This window comes from Saimiri boliviensis, chromosome 1, assembly GCF_048565385.1.
Source record: "Saimiri boliviensis isolate mSaiBol1 chromosome 1, mSaiBol1.pri, whole genome shotgun sequence".
NCBI lineage: Eukaryota > Metazoa > Chordata > Mammalia > Primates > Cebidae > Saimiri > Saimiri boliviensis.
The window spans coordinates 123,676,477-123,691,552 of record NC_133449.1 but is presented as its reverse complement, the minus strand read 5'-3'; the positions used below and the strand labels follow the sequence as shown (position 1 = coordinate 123,691,552).

Here is a 15,076-nt window from a genome sequence, read left to right as displayed (position 1 = left end):
GTGTTAGCCGTCACACCTGGCCACTTCCTCCTATTTTCGTTTAGTTAACTCCTGCCCCTCCAAAGCTCCACTGAAGAGTGATTTTGTCAAGAATTCATTCACTGGTCACTCTGATGAGCCAAGTCTCCTGCTGTAGGCTCTTGGCACTGTGGCCCTGTCACTCAAGGCACCAGGGCCAGTTTTATGTGTGCTTGAGTGATGGGATTGACTCAGGTCTACCTCCACCAGCTGATTGTCAGCTCTGTGGTGACAGTGACCTGAGGCTGGACTGAGCCTGACATATTCCAGGAATGAGAGACAGGGCAGGATGCAGCCCTCCAGAAATACCCAGAGACAGGATGCACCCAGACCTTCCAGAATATATGCAGTGGGCCTGTTACAGATTTTGTATTTTATCTTAAGTATAATGAGGAAAAAAAACCTTCCCAGGTTTGGTTTGGTTTTGAGACAGGGTCTTGCTCTGTTGTCCAGGCTGGAGTGCAGTGGCACCATCATAGCTCACTACAGTCTCAGACTCCTGGGCTCAAGTGATCCTCCTACCTCAGCATCTCAGTCTGAGTACCTCGGACTACAGATAAGCATCACCAAATCTAATTTTTAAATTTTTTTTTAATGAGATGGAGTCCCACTATGTTTCCCAGGCTGGTCTGGACTCCTAGCCTCAAGCAATCCTTCTGCCTTGGTCTCTCAAAGTTCTGGGATTATAGGAGTGAGCTACTGCCCTGGCGTTCCCAGATTAAGCAGTGAATGCATCATCTAATTTATGCTGTAAAATCTGTCTCCCTTCGCTGGGGAAAAAGCAAGGAAGAGGACAGAGTAGACTGGGAAGAATACTGTGGCAGTATTGGTCTAGGTGTCAGAGGATGGGGGCTTGGACCAGTGGGGGAGGGAGTGGAGGAATCTGAGAGCTATTTGGAAGAAGAATCTCTCCATTCGAGTGTGGAGGGTGGGCTTCTCCTTAACTGCAGAAAACCTCGATGCATCTGCTGCTTCTAGTCTTTTATTCTGTCCCTTTATAATTTCCTTTAGATTTTTATTACGCACGTTATTGAAACTTCTCTGACATTGATTCAAACTGCTACAACTGCCACAATATCGAGAGGAGCTATTTATAACACGCAGTCATCTTTGGTGGGAACGCAGCTCTTGGCCAAGTGCTGCTACAGAGATTGCCTGCTGTCTGCCAGCTCCCAAATGTTTCTAATTCAAAGCATTTTCCCATCACCCTCTACAGCTAGGATTTCTCAACAGTGGCACAACTGACATTCTGGGTGAGATAATTCTTTGTTGTAGGGGCCTGCCTTGTGAATAGTAGGATGTTTAGCAGAATCCCTACCCTCTACTCATGAGATGCCAATAAAAACCACTTCCCCCACCCTCCGGTTTGACAATGACAGAAACGTCACCAGACATTGTCTAATGTTAAAACTGTCCCCAGTTGAAAATGATTGGTCTACAGAGAGAATTCAGAGAAAGTCCTGCCCTTAGGGCTGAGCTAGTAACTCAGCATTCAGAGGGTGCAGTGGCTCATGCCTGTAATCCTAGCATGTTGGGAGGCTGAGGTGGGTGGATTGCTTGAGCCCAGAAGTTCAAGACCAGCCTGGGCCACATAGCAAGACCCTCAAAAGGTTTTTGAAAAATTAGGCTGGACTCGGTGGCTCATACCTGTAATCCCAGCACTTTGGGAGGCCAAGGAGGACGGACCACCTGAAGTCGGGAGTTTGAGACCAGACTGACCAACATGTTGAAACCCTGTCTTTACTAAAAATACAAAAATTAGCCAAGCGTGGTGGTGCACACCTGTAATCCCAGCTACTCAGGAGGCTGAGGCTGGAGAATAACTTGAGCCTGGGAGGCGGAGGCAGCAATGAACCAAGATCATGCCACTTCACTCCAGCCTGGGCAACAGAGAAAGACTCTGTCTCAAAAAAGAAGGAAAGAAAGAAAGAAAAAAAAAAAAAGCCAGGCATGGTGGTCTTAGCCACTTGGGAGGCTATGGTGGGAGGATGGATTGAGCCTGGGAGGCTGAGACTGCAGTGAGCCATGATGGCACCGCTGTGCTATAGCCTGAGTAATAGAGGAAGACTCTATCTCAGAAAAAAAGAACTCAGCATCCTCTTTCTGCATACTCCGTGGGACACACACACATCAAATCTAATGAGGGCTTCTCAGTTCCCTGTATGGGGTGTGAAAGAACAATGAGTTAAGGACTCATGGTTTGTTGTTTGTTCACCAAAGGGACTGGGGCTTTGACCCACTATCACACTGCTCATCAATAGAACACGTTTGTGCCAGACCTCCCTGTCTGTAAAGCCCAGCCTAATTCTAACTTTTTCCATGAAACCTCCTTGGCCTACTCAACTTCCTGTAGCTGATTAGGACAACTGAATGATTGATTACTTAGCTGATTCATTCATTCGACAATTATTTACTGAGCGCCTACTAAGTGCCAAGCATTATTTTAAGTGCTGGGAATATAACATTAAACAAAGCAGTGTTTGTTCTCATGAGCTTAGATGCTAGAGGGAAAGGCAGGTGATGAATGAATGAACAAATGGATAAGTATTACAGTGCCAGTGAGCAACTGCTGGGATTTAAGCGTCGCTGTTCTGTTCCTCGTCTGTGTTAGGTGATTTCCAAAGACGGCCCTCAGCTATTCCTTCCTTCCCTGCATGTGAGCGCTTCTCTTTATGTTAAGAATCTGGGCTGGTCTTGTGACTTCATTGACTAACAGAATTTCGTGGAAGTGATGTTCCAGGACTTCCAAGATCAATGCTTAGGAAGATGAAATCTTCTACTTCCTGTCTCTTGGAATACTTGGAACCTGGCTACCATGCCAAAAGGAAGCCCGGCCCCTTCATGTTTGAGAGAAGGGATTGGATAGAGTTGCTGTGGTGTGAAAGATATTCTATATAAGCACATATGTATACATACATTCATTGCTTTTCCAAAACTTTCTGCACGCCTAATCCTGCACAAGGAACTAGGCTATGCACCAAGCACTTAGAACAGTAGATGTTCAGCAAATACTGATTGATTGACTCTACATGAATGGTCTCATTTAGCCTCAACAAACAATTCTATGAAGTAGGCATTATGCCCATTTTATAGATTAAGAAACTGAGGCTTAGAGAGATTAATTAACTTGATTGCAGTCCCCACCACTAGGATGGGACTGAACCAGGACTGTCACAGCGCGGTGTGTAATATTAAAGACTTCCCTGCAGAACTAGAGGGGCAGAGGCATAACTTGGCTCCCTTTGAACTCTCCCACTCCTGAACTCATACCAGGCTACTTTAGGGATTGCCCAGGATCAATAATTGGGTCTTGTTGATGTAAAGATCTGTAGGACAAGATGGCACACATGACCTTTCCATATTCCAGGATTGCAGGACCCGCACAGTGAGGAGGGTGCTCCTCTTACCTGACTGTGGGCTCTTGGTTCTCTGAAAGAATAGGATAGACCATTTGCACACTTTGTTACAAAACGCATAGCAGACAGAGCAACATAGCAAGATCCTGCCTCTATAAAACATAAAATAACTACCTGAGCATGGTGGCAGATGCCTGTAGTCCCAGTTCCTTGGTAGGCTGAGGTGGGAGGATCACTTGAGCCCAGGAGTTCGAGGCTGCAGTGAGCCATGATCAGGCCACTGCACTCCATCCTGGGCGACAGAGCAAGACCTTGCCTTTAAAAAGAAAAAAAAAAAAAAAAAAAAAAGAAAAACAACGGTGTGCATTGAAAGACAGGATTGGCCAGGCGTTTCCTCCCTCTAACAGCCCCAAGTCTCGGGCTGAAGAGGCATGTGGAGATGACGCTTCACTCTAGGGTCCTGTTTGTCTGACCCACCCTGTTTAATTTACAGAAGAGGAAACCAAGAGGAAGAAGGGAAGTGCCTTGCCCACAGTTCCATGGTTATCTTTCCCTGCAGTATAACCCGGTGCAGACACCTCTTCAGTAACAGGCTCCCTGAGGCCTTGGTTAGGGAAGGGCCGCTCCACCTCCTCTTTCTTCCTCCCCTGCACGCAACTGTCTGGCCAGCTGCCCTGACTCCTGTCTCCCTGTAGCTGCTTCCACAGCAGCAATGCGCTGGGGCAGAGGCAGGAAGACCCCTCAGGAAGGATGTGGGACAGGTGATCGGTTACCAGATATTGGAGGCCAGCCGGGCGACCTCTTGGGACCACCTGACCTTGCGATGCCATCAGTTTGGCATCGGATCTCAGGGTGGGGCAGGCTCACAGGAAACCAGGCCTCTACCCTTCCCCTCCACCGTACTGGTCAAAAATAACTCGCAGTTTCCGGAAGAATGTGCTCCTTATAGGAAGCCCTGGAATCAGCTGCCTGGCACAGAATGTCGGTCAGGGTTCCCTTTGTTTGGCAGTGGGGTGAAAACTTGAACCCCTCTCTTTCGGGAGTTCCTTGGCTTTCCTTTCACCACCTGTTACCTCATTTCATCCAGAATTCCTGGAAGAGGCTGCGATGGAATCCCTGGTTTTCCTCAAGTGTGGAAAACACAGCACTGATGAGATACCAGTCGATTTTCAGCAGTAAACTTGTAAGAAATTGTGACTGTTTCGTATTTATTTTTATAGTTATCTTCTGTTTTGGTGAGAAATACTGGGCTTCCAGTTAGTATAGCAATAATCTGTTTCCCTTATATTTAACTTTACTTATTTATTAATTATTATTTTTAAATAAAAATAACTCTTTGTTTATTTTCGAGACAGGGACTTGCTCTGTCTTCCAGGATGGAGTGCAGTGGTGTGACCTTGGCTCACTGCAGCCTCGAAATAACTCCTGGGCTCAAGCGATTCCCCTGCCTTAGCCTCCGGAGTAGTTGGGACCACGGTAGTGGTGCGCCACCACGCCTGGCTAATTAAAAAAAATTGGGGGGTGCTTGATGTTGGTTCCTGCTTGGGTCTCTTCCAAGTGTACTTTCCTTTCTTTCCTGTTCTAAAGCCTTTTAAATAAACTTCCACTCCTGCTGTGAATTTTTTTTTTTTTTTTTTTTTTAAGGAGATGGGGTCTTGCTACGTGTCCCAGGTGATTCTCAAATTCCTGACCTCAATAGATCCTTCAGCCTGGCCTTCCCAAAGTGCTGGGATTACTGCACCCAGCCTATATTTAACTTTAAAAAGTGAGTTGATTCGAAGAAAAAAACAACTGAGGCATAATTCAAGTGACGTGTAGGTACGTCCCAAATCATGAAGATGGATGTAAATGGCTCCACATGGGAAATTCTCATTTGGTGCCCAGGAACTGAAGACTTGGTCCCTGGGGTGGAGGTTGCTAACAGCCCAGGTCTTTGGGGAGGCCCATGTAGGGTCTAAGGCCACGGAGCTGGCGACCAAGTCCTGGCCCTTCTGCTCCCGGTGCCCCGCGGCCTCCCCTGCTCCCCCGGGGCAGCCTTCCCCGTTTCTGGAAGGCGGAGGGTTTGCCCTTTCAGCAGAGACACTCGCTTTTTTTATTATTTTTATTTTTTTTATTTCTGGGTGCAGAAAGTGCAGGTTTGCTGCATAGGTATACATGTGCCATGGTGGTTTGCTGCACCCATCAACTCGTCATCTAGGTGTTAAGCCCCGCATGCATTAGGTACTTGTCCTTGCCCCCACCCTGCTCAACAGGACCCCGTGTGTGATGTTCGCTTCCCTGTGTCCATGTGTTCTCATCGCTCAACTCCCACCTCTGGACACTCGCGTTTTCACCCTCCTGCCTGCTTTGCTGCTTAAACCGGAGTGCAGCGGGAAACTGTTTCAGCTGTCACACACACTTGCCACATCTATCAAACATTTACTGAACTCCTGTGAACACAGGCCCCTGCTCTCTCCAGGAAACGCTCCCGGCTCGGGGCGCCCTGCGTCCGTGGCGCCACCTGGTGTTCTCGCGGCGCCAGCGCAGCCTCTAAGGCCGTCCCCGCTCTTTCCACCCGAGCGGGAGGGAGACTCCAGGGCCACCCGCCGCACCCAGAGCTCTGGGAGCCGGTGGCAAGGCCGAATTGGGATGCAAACCAAATGCACGTGGGTGATTGGCAGAAAAAGCCTCCCACAGATGGGAGGGATTTCGGAGGGAACCGAAAAAAAAGTTGGTAAGCACCCACAGCCCCTACCGCGCCTGGCTTTTTTTTTTTTTTCTCTCTCTCTGACATGAAAACTTGGAAGGGCACCTCTAGGCAACCAGGGTCAACTGGGTCTGCTCCTACCCGCGCAGCTCCCCTGAATGTGGAGACAGCAGCTGGGGAGGCGGGGGAGTACATCAGAAGCTTAGTAGAAAGCAGCGGGGATTTTGCACCCTCTTTTTGCTGCTTCAAGTGGAAAGAAGGTGATGAGATGTCAGAGAGGGGAGGGCGACTTCCTCCATCCCTACTCCACCCCCAGGTCACAAGAGGGAAATTGCTCCCCAAAGCTCTCTTTCTTAACATTGTGTGGTGATGATTTCAGAATCTCAATATCTAGAACGATAACCTCAGCATGTCAGTTGCCTGGGTCTGTCACCTCCCGAGGCCCAGAGGTGACACCCAAGGGCTCAAGCCATCTCCACCTCACTGTTCTCAGCTTTGATGTGCCCAAGTTAAAGGGGCAGGGTGTTAAAATACAGTGGCTCAGGTTTCATCCACCCTATTAGATTCTGGCTCAGTGGGTTTCGGGTGGGACGCTTGCCATGGATATTTTTAACAGGAACCCCAGGTGTTCCTGGTGCTCGGTAGGTTGAGCACTCTGGCCCTGGCTTCCAAGTCACGTGCTTTGTCTAACATTCTTCCGAGTGCAGTGAAAAGTAAGAGCACTGTGAACTCGCAGCGCTCTTGGGCTAAATTCTGTGCTCCTTGCTTTACAAGAACTCTCATTTAATGCTCCTAGGAATGCTTTGATGAACATCATTTTCATGTACATTTTGAAGAACGGGGAAGCCTGGGCAATATGGCGAAACCCTGTCTTTACCTAAAATACAAAATCTAACCAGGCGTAGTGGCGCACCTCTGTAGTCCCTGCTATTCGGGAGGCTGAGGTGGGAAGATCACTGGAGCCCAGGAGGCCAACCCTGCAGTGAGCCAAGATTGAGCCACTGCACTCTCCAGCCTAGGGGACAGAGCAAGACTCTGTCTTGAAGAAAAAAAAAAAAAGGAAAGGGGAGACAAAGGCTTAGAGAACTTACTGGACTTTTCCAATGCTAGCAAATGGCAGGGACAGGATTTGAATTCAGTCTGATTTCAAGGCACATGTTCCCCTTTTTTCCTAACTCTTTCCCAGTATGACCAGTCTCTTTACTCAACTGAAGTAGACATCAGTGATGTATTTGGGCATAATAATTTTATTTATTTATTTTTTTAAAAATTTACTTTAAGTTCTGGGATACATGTATAGAAAGTGCAGGGTTGTTACATAGGTAAACATGGGCTGTGGTAGTTTGCTGCACCCATCAACCTGTCATCTAGGTTTTAAGCCCCGTAGGCATTAGGTATTTGTCCTAATGCTCTCTCTCCCCTCCCCTGCCCCTACCCTCTGACAGGCCCCTGTGTCCATGTGTTCTCATTGTTCAACACCCACTTATGAGACCATCCTGGCCAACATGGTGAAACTCACTTATGAGTGAGAACATGCAGTGTTTGGTTTTCTGTTCCTGGGTTAGTTTGCTGAGAATGATGGTTTCCAGCTTCATCCATGTCCCTGCAGAGGACATGAACTCATTATTTTCTATGACTACGTAGTATTCCATGGTACATATATATGCAAATAGTGTGGCAATAAACACAGGTGTGCATGTATCTTTACGTGAATGATTTATAATCCTTATGCCCAGTAATGGGATTGCTGAGTCAAATGGTATTTCTGGTTCTAGATCCCTGAGGAATCATCATACTGTCTTCCACAATGGTTGAACTAATTTACCCTTCCTATTTCTCCACATCTTCTCCAGCATCTGTTGTTTCCTGACCTTTTAGTGATCACCATTCTAACTGTTGTGAGATGGTATCTCATTGTGGTTTTGATTTGCACTTCTCTAATGACCAGTGATGATGAAGTTTTTTCCATCTGTTTGTTGGTCACATAAATGTCTTCTTTTGAGAAGTGTCTCTTCATATCCTTTGCCCAATTTTTAATGGAGTTGTTTGTTTTCTTCTTGTAAATTTGTTTAACTTCTTTGTAGAGTCTGGATATTAGAGCTTTGTCAGATGGATAGATTGCAAAAATTTTATCCCATTCTGTAGGTTGCCTGTTCACCCTAATGATAGTTTCTTTGGTTGTGCAGACGCTCTTTAGTTTAATTAGATCCCATTTGTCAATTTTGGCTTTTGTTGCAATTGCTTTTGGTGTTTTAGTCATGAAGTCTTTGCCTATGCCTATGTCCTGAATGGTATTGCCTGGGTTCTCTTCTAGGGTTTTTATGGTTTTAGGTTTTACATTTACATTTAATCCATCTTGAGTTAATTTTTGCATAAGGTGTAAGGAAGGGGTCCACTTTCAGTTTTTTTGCATATGGCTAGCCAGTTTTCCCAGCACCACTTATGAAATAGGGAATCCTTTCCCTATTGCTTATTTTTATTAGGTTTGTCAAAGATCAGATGGTTGTGCATGTGTGGTAGGCCGAGGCAGGCAGATCATGAGGTCAGGAGATTGAGACCATCCTGGCCAACATGGTAAAACTGTCTCCACTAAAATTACAAACAAAATTAGCTAGGTGTGGTGGCCAGGTGCCTGTAATTCCTGCTACTCGGGAGGCTGAGGCACGAGAATTGCTTGAACTCAGGAGTTAGAGGTTGCAGTGAGCCTAGATCATGCTACTGCACTCCAGCCTGGCGACAGAGTGAGACTCCGTCTCAAAAAAAAAAAAAAAAAAAAAAAAAGGCAACACAGTTAATGTGATTCAAAAATTTACATAAATATTAAAATACATTTGTAACAATGTGAATACACTTAACATTACCAAACTGTGCAGTTGAAAGTGGTAAAGGTTATAAATTTTATGTTGTGTTTTTAAATACCACAATTTTTAAAAAGGCATTCAGTGGAAGGGATCCCGCAGATGGGATGGATACGGGAAGGAACCAGAAGAAAGTTGGTAAGTACCCACAGCCCCAAGCCTGATCTTTTTTTTCCACTCTAACATAAAAGCTTGCAAGAGCACCTCCAGGCAACCAGGGGCGACTGGGTCTGCTCCTACCTGCGCTGCTCTCTCTCTCTCTCTCTCTCTGTCCCCCATCTTCCTAGTGGACTCCCCTAAGGGTAACCATTGCTGTTAATTTTTTATGGATCTTTCTACTTTTTTTGGTATGTGTGTTGGAGTTTCAATGTGTTGCCCAGGCTGGCATGCAGTGGCACAATCATGGCTCACTTCAGCCTCATACTCCGGAGCTCCAGTGAATCTCCTGCCTCAGACTCCTTAGTTGTTGGGACTATCTTTTCATGTTTTATTTTTATTTTTGAAATGGAGTCTCAATCTGTCAGCCTGGCTGGAGTACAGTGGTGTGATCTCGGCTCACTGCAACCTCTGCCTCCTGGGTTCACACAATTCTCCTGCCTCAGCTTCCCCAGTAGCTGGGGTTACAGGTGCATGCCACCATGCCCAGCTAATTTTTGTATTTTTAGTAGAGACAGGGTTTTGCCATTGGCCAAGTTGGTCTTGAACTCCTGACCTGAGGTGATCCACCTGCCTCAGCCTCCCAAAATGCTGGGATTATAGATGTGAGCCAGTATGCTGGCTGCACCTTGTTATTTTCATAGGACGTTGCATCTTGGAAATCTTTCTATGTAAGAACATTGAGAACCCCCACATTCTATTTTTTTTTTAGCTGCTCTAGCAGTTTATTGTACAATTTCTTTCACTACTCCCCTAATGATGGGCATTTATTTTATTAATTCTTAGAGATGAGGTCTCCCTATGTTGCCCAGGCTGGAGTACAGTGGCTAGTCACAGGTGCAATCATAGTGCACTATAGCCTTGAACTCCTGGGCTTAAGGGATCTTGCTACCCCAGCATCCAGAGTAGCTGAGACTCTACCAGGTTTGCTGATGGGCAGTTAGATTGTTTCTAGTCTCTTGGAGACACAGTGGTTAACTATGACCCAGATGAGCAGGCTTAGCTTACCCAGGGTTTAAACCGCAACTACAGAGTAAAAGCCCTTGGTGCAGACGATGACTGAGCACTCACCATAAGACCTGCTTATTCAGTTAATCACTTAATTGATCATGCTGTCATCTTTTTCTACATAATAACTCCCCAAAGTAGGTGTCATTATGATTCTCTATTTTGAGATGAAGGAAATGAGGCACAGAGAGGCTGAGTATAGTGTCCAGCCCTATAGCATCCTGTGAGTCCCCCTTTTTAAAAAAATTTATTTCAGGGCTGGGCGTGGTGGCTCAAGCCTGTAATCCCAGCACTTTGGGAGGCCAAGGCGGGTGGATCACGAGGTCAAGAGATCGAGACCATCCTGGTCAACATGGTGAAACCCCGTCTCTACTAAAAATACAAAAAATTAGCTGGGCATGGTGGCGCGTGCCTGTAATCCCAGCTACTCAGGAGGCTGAGGCAGGAGAATTGCCTGAACCCAGGAGGCGGAGGTTGCGGTGAGCCGAGATCATGCCATTGCACTCCAGCCTGGGTAAGGAGCGAAACTCAGTCTCAAAAAAACAAACAAAACAAAACAAAACAAACAAACAAACAAACAAACAAACAACAAAAAAATTTATTTCATTGCATTTTAGATTTTGGGGTACATGTGAAGAACATGCAAGATTGTTGCATAGCTACACACGTGGCAGTGTGATTTGCTCCCTTCCTCCCCATCACCTATATCTGCCATTTCTCCCCAGGTTATCCCTCTCCCCAACTCCCCACCCCATTCCCCCCATTCCCCCCAACAGACTCCAGTGTGTAGTGCTCCCCTCCCTGTGTCCATGTGTTCTCATTGTTCAACACCCGCCTATGAGTGAGAACATGTGGTGTTTGATTTTCTGCTCTTGTGTCAGTTTGCTGAGAATGATGGTTTCCAGGTTCATCCATGTCCCTGCAAAGGACACGAACTCATCGTTTTTGATGGCTGCATAATATTCCATGGTGTATATGTGCCACATTTCCCCTATCCAGTCTATCATCGATGGGCATTTGGGTTGGTTCCAGGTCTTTGCTATTGTAAACAGTGCTGCAATGAACATTTGTGTGCATGTGTCCTTATAGTAGAATGATTTATAATCCTTTGGATATATACCCCTTTCTACAGGTGTGGAGATGAGAAACTGAAAATAAAGACACAAGACAGAGATAGAGAAAAGAGAGTTTGGGCCCAGGGGTCCAGTGCCAACCAAAGCGTGGAGTCGGGCAGTGGCCCCAAGTGCCTGGACGCTCTGACTTATTATTGAGTACAAAGCAGGGGCAGGTAGGTAGGGTGAGGTAACAGTGGCCAGTGATAGGGTTAAGTAAATCACGTGTCTTGGAGACAGGGGGGGTCAGGATTTTCAAGAAGCTGAGGCGAGGAGAAAACCTAATGCGTCAGCACGTTTTTCATATTTGCCAAGAATATCAAGGACGTTAAAATGTATGTTACTATGACTAATTCTTATCTTAGAAGAAAGAGAGGAAGCAGTGCAGACATGGACCGTGACCGCCAAAGCACCGCACCACATAGAGACAACTAAGCCCCGGGATGTCTGCGGCCTCCCTGACAGCCGCCAGGCCTTACCATGAGAGCGGAGTTTTCCCCCAGCTCGCCTGAGGGAGACGCCTCGGCCAGTTCGGACATCTCCTCCCCTAGCTGGTTAAACAGCGGGTGCTTTCACAGCGCTGGTGCCCTCCCCCTGCGGGCGTGACAAAGGACTTAGAGTGTCTTGCCTTAGGGTCACCTCTTTCCCAGTGCCTCTTCAGTTCCATACTTCATGACCTGAGACTTATCAGTAAAATTACAGATTATATGATTGTATGTATGTATATATTTATGATTACATGTGAATAGCTATGATTATATATAGGAATATCTATGTAACTATATCTCTAATTCTTTTCTAATTCAATACTTACATGAGAACAGACTGAAGCCTCAGACCCTTGCCTCGGCTCTTGGCAGGTTTCCCACAGCTAAGGAAGTCGTCAGGGTCGCGCAGCTCCTGCCGGGAAGATCGTGAGTCTGGGAGGTTTCCGCTCTCTGCTGCCTCCGTGGCCTTTTCTCTTCGTCCTGGGAAGTCAGGGAGGGAAAGCTGGGCCATGTTTTCTTTAATTCAACATTAAACAATAACATTTGGTTTAGCAGAAGTGCGTTTTTGTGTTTGAGTTCCGGCTCTGCTAATAATTAGCTGTTACAACCTTGGGACGGTTACTCAATTTTTTGTTTATCTCCCATAAAACGGGGGCAATGACACTGACTTCGCAGGGCTGGTGTGCGGCTGGGTGAACCGGCATGAACCAGTAAGGAGCTCTGCTCACTGCAGCCTTGACCTCCAAGAGGTCGCAGCTTCCATCTGCCACAAATGGGCCAGGTTCTCAGAGTATGGGCCGGGAGCCGCAGCACAGACCTCATCCAAGAGCTTGTAAGAAATGCACAGTGCTGGCCGGGCGGGGCGGCTCACGCCTGTGATCTCAGCACTTTGGGAGGCCGAGGCGGGCGGACCTCCTGAGCCCAGGAGTTCGAGACCACCCTGGGCAACATGGTGAAACCCGTTTCTACTAACGTACGCGCCTGTAATCCCAGCTACTCGGGAGGCTGAGGTACAAGAATCGCTTGAGCCCCCGGAGGCAGAGGTTGCAGTGAGCCAAGATTGTGCCACTGCACTCCAGGTGGGAGCGAGACTCCGTCTCAAAAAACAAAACCAAAACCAAAAAAGAAGTGCACAGTGCCAGGCCCCGCCCCAAACCAGCGGAATCCGAATCTGCATTTTCATAAGGTGCCCAGGTGAGACGGAAGCATGCCATAGCCCGGGAAGACCTTCTCTACAGCAGTGGATTCAATCACCTTCCACCAGAACCCACCCCCACTCACCCCCGCCCCGCCCAGCTATGCCCGTGGTGTGGGGCTGGGCTGGGCAGCCCCATTTTACCAGCTGCTTCTGCCTCTTCTGAGGCGTGGGGACCCAGCTGCAAGATACAGCAGAGATAAATGAACGAAGCAGTTCCAGCACTTTTGATGTGACAAGGAGGACACGTTTTTGGCTGGAGTTCTCGGACTCTTTTTTTCTGGGTTCTCTAGATTCTCCTGTCCTGACCCAGCTTGGCATTTTGAGAAATGAAGCTTTAGCGACTCAGGAAGAGTGGCTGGAGACAACAGTGCCACCTTGTGGCAGCATCCTTGCATCACCGTCCTGAAAGGCGGCTGTTTAAATGAACTGCGATAATAGGGCAGTCAGAGAAATCTCGGTGAGCCTTTATCACATGCCAGGCGCCATGCCAAGTCTTCTACATGGATTTGTTTATTTAAAACTCACAAGAGTAAGAAGTAGGCACTATTATTATCCCAGTGTTACAGGCCTGGAGGAATGGAGCTTGAGAGAGGGAGTTATGCTCATGATCTCTGGGTAGTGAGAGCTGGCTGGAGCTGGGGCCAGCTTGGGCAGTCTGGCTTTAAAGTCCATTATTCAGTTTTTTTTTTTTTAGACAGGATCTTGCTCTGTTGCCCAGGCTTGGCTGCAGTGGTGTGATCTTTGGCTCATTGCAACTTCTGCCTCCCAGGTTCAAGCGATTCTCCTGCCTTAGCCTCCCGAGTAGCTGGGATTACAGGCATGCACTACCACAAGTGGCTAATATTTTTATTTTTGGTAGAGACGGGGATTCACCATGTTGGCCAGGCTGGTCTGGAACTCCTGACCTCAGGTGATCAATCTGCCTCGGCCTCCCAAAATGCTGAGATTACAGGTGTGAGCCACTGTGCTTGGCCTGATTCCAACCTTTTGATATATTTCCTTTGTAACAAGAGAAGGACACCTTTCTGGTGGGGAGCCCCAGATTTTAGACTCTTTAGACCTGTGCTATTTTATTTACTGGAGCCAAGCAGTGAGCCCTGGGTGGGGAGACGAATACCTGGGCTCTGGTGTTAGCTCATTTTCTCCTGCCCAGGGAGTCTCAGGCAGTCATTCAGGTTCTTTTTCTGAGTTTGTAGGTGACGGGATAATAATATTTGATCTGTTCGCCTTAGAGCACCTTTGCAAGAATCCATGGAATACACACAATTGGAATTAAAATTGTATAGCAGTGGGAAAAATAAGGTAATGTCTGATATTCTTAGCACATAAAAGGGTAAAAAGACGTGATTTTTCTCTACTACCTGTAACCAACTGTACTTGAATTAACATAGAAGCAGAAAACCAAATACCCCCTGTGCTCACTTATAGGTGGGAGTGAAACATTGGGTACATAGGACATAAAGATGGAAACAATAGACACTGGGGACTCCTACAGGGTAGAGGGAGGGAGGGGCAAGGGTCAGAAAACTACTTATTGGGTCCTATGCTTATTTCCTGGATGACAGAATCGATCGTACCTTAAACTTCGGCATCATGCAATACACCTATGTAATAAACCAGCATGTATATCCTCTGCATCTAAAACAAAAGTTGAAATTAACAAAGAAAAGAAGAGATGGCTAGGCAAGGTGGCTCATGCCCGTAATCCCAGCACTTTGGGAGGCGGAGGTGGTAGATCACCTGAGGTCAGGAGTTCCGGACCAGCCTGGCCAACATGGTGAAACCCCATCTATACTAAAAATACAAAATTTAACTGGATGTAGTGGTGCACGCCTGTAAACCCAACTACTCAGGAGGCTGAGGCAGTAGAATCAGTAGAATCACTGGAACCTGGGAGGTGGAGGTTGCAGTGAGCTGAGATCGTGCCACTGAACTCTAGCCTGGGCAAGAAGAGCAAAACTCTATTATGTAAAAAAAAAAAAAAAAAAAAAAAAAAGAAGAAGAAGAAGAGAAGGGACATGATTGTGCTAGGTTAACAATAAACCCTAAACTCTCAGCAATTCAAAAGAACGGAATGTTTTTTTTACCTTATGCTATGTGTCCACTGCAGGTCCAACAGGGGCTCTGCTTGTCTTAGTCACTCAGGGGCCTCGGCTGACAGAGACTCCATCTCAACACATGCTTCTGTGACCCAGG

The 15,076-nt window shown here is 47.0% G+C and overlaps 1 long non-coding RNA gene across 1 annotated transcript; it reads right to left on the bottom strand.

Annotated features, from left to right (window-relative positions):
* Positions 1-7,514: 7,514 nt before the first annotated feature.
* LOC141581673 (uncharacterized) lies at positions 7,515-13,179 on the bottom strand. Its single transcript, XR_012514457.1, has 3 exons — positions 13,022-13,179; positions 12,009-12,162; positions 7,515-7,663 (listed from the first exon to the last, which is right to left on the bottom strand). It is a non-coding gene; the product is annotated as an uncharacterized LOC141581673 (long non-coding RNA).
* Positions 13,180-15,076: the final 1,897 nt, after the last annotated feature.